Source organism: Octodon degus, unplaced genomic scaffold, assembly GCF_000260255.1.
Source record: "Octodon degus isolate 3935 unplaced genomic scaffold, OctDeg1.0 scaffold00287, whole genome shotgun sequence".
Classification (NCBI taxonomy): Eukaryota; Metazoa; Chordata; class Mammalia; order Rodentia; family Octodontidae; genus Octodon; species Octodon degus.
The window spans coordinates 802,705-804,708 of record NW_004524863.1 but is presented as its reverse complement, the minus strand read 5'-3'; the positions used below and the strand labels follow the sequence as shown (position 1 = coordinate 804,708).

The 2,004-nt window shown below is 40.0% G+C and overlaps 1 pseudogene; it reads right to left on the bottom strand.

Annotated features, from left to right (window-relative positions):
- Positions 1 to 867: 867 nt before the first annotated feature.
- On the bottom strand, positions 868 to 1,730 carry LOC101592032 (annotated as a pseudogene).
- Positions 1,731 to 2,004: the final 274 nt, after the last annotated feature.

Sequence of the window (2,004 nt, the reverse complement as noted above, 5' to 3'; positions counted from 1 at the left end):
CCAGCCAGCCCCGCCCCCTGGTGGGCTGAGCTGACCACACGCACACACACACATAAATAAATAAATTTAAAAAAATAAATAAATAAATTTTTGAAACCTTTAAAAAAAAACCCACATTTACTAGTTTACATACATATCTGAAAACAAATACATGTCTTCCTTTCTGTACCACTGGCATAATTTATTAGTTTTTAATAAACTACTGTAAATGTCCCTAAGAGGAAAATGAATTTTAAAATATGAAAGGAGTTAATAAATAGCCCAGTAGGTTAACCATTCTGAGGATGATCTAAGTTTAAGCCACTGATTGGGGCCAGGGAGATGGCTCAGTAGGATAAACGCTTGACTGGCAAATGCAAAGATTTGATTTCAATCCCTGGTTCCACCAAAAAAAAGAAAAAAGAAAGATTAAACCACTGATTTGCAACTTTTATTAAAATAAATCTACCTATAAAAACAAGGTAATGGGGGCCCTGCCCCTTAGCTTAGTTCTTGAAGTGGCTGCTTCAACAAAGCAGTCAGGCTCAGGTTACTGTGGTTCGATCCCCACAACTCAAGCCAGCCAAACCTGCCCTGAAGGAATTCGGAGCAAAAAGGAAAAAAAAAAAAAAAAAAGCAAGGTAATGTATACTTGATCAATTTTTTTTCTGATCAATTTTTTGATAGCAGTTGAGTTTTTATATAAAAAACTGCAAGACTTCAACTAATGAACAAATAAAACATTCAGACATGAGTTTACACTTCTAAAATTCTATCAGCTCCAATAAATAAGCAATGGCTGCATATCAATTTATGTTAGTCCTGTGTAAAGAATACACTTTCCATTTAAACACTTTTAATCACACCTCTGTAGGGCATGCATAACTTCTAGTGAGAACTGGAATATAATCTGTTCTTGATGAAGACAACACTTGACAGATGTTGCCTGATTCCTGGAGAGTCTGAATGTGGCAAAACCAGCGAGACACATTAAGATATTTTTCTTTCTCTTGTCAGGTCAACTATAAAGCAATGAAATCCATAGTACAGTAGGATATCTGCTAAGGTAAGGTTGTATCCTGTATGGTAGACTTTATCTTTTTTTTTTTTTTTTTTGGAACTGGGGATTGAACTCAGGCCCCTGTGCTTGCCAGGGAAGCGCTTATTCCACTGAGCCATCTCCCCAGACCCTATACTTTATCTTTTTTTTTTTTTAAATTTATTTGTGGGGGGGGGCAGCTCAGCCCACCAGGAGGTGGGGCTGGCTGGCATGTGGTGCTGGGGGATTGAACCATGGTCCCTGTGCTTTGCTAAGCTTGTTCTAAGTAGGTGCTTTAGACCACTGAGCCATCTCACCAGCACCCCCCCCACTTCATCTTAAAGATATGAATTAAGATCTTTCAAGAGTGTGTGAGCATTTTCCTTATTGGAGTGTCCGTCTACCCACGTGGCCCTGTACTCTAACCACTGCTCAAGGACTGAGTTCAATCCCCGGTTCTGCAAAAAAAACAAACAAAAAAGGACTCTAACCACTGCTGAACCATTGCCTTTTCTTCTGCTGTGCTTCCCAGCAAATGTTCTTTGTTGGCTTGCTTGGCTAGATGAGTTGCTATTGTTGTTAGTCTTATTAAACTTGGGCCATTGTTGGTCTGAAGAACTGGACTCTGTCGCTCGCCCTGAGCGCTGTGCTTATTACCCTTACTCAGCCCCAGAGACTTCTCCAGCAGCTTCAGCTCGGCAGCTGCCGCCATCTTCCGGCCCCAGCACCTGCCCAGTATTGGGTTATATATGTATAAACCCATTTGGAATAGATTATAAACTTTGGGAGTACTGTGTATTTGGTTTCTTTCTTTCTTTCTTTCTTTTTGCAGAACCGGATCAGACCCTTGCGCTTGCCAAGCAAGCGCTTATTCTACTGAGCCATCTCCCCAGCCCCATGTGTATTTGGTTTCTTTACATATTCTCTACAAGGCATTATTTACAGATATGGTCAAATTTGTACAGAAATAATTTTTGTGATTACAT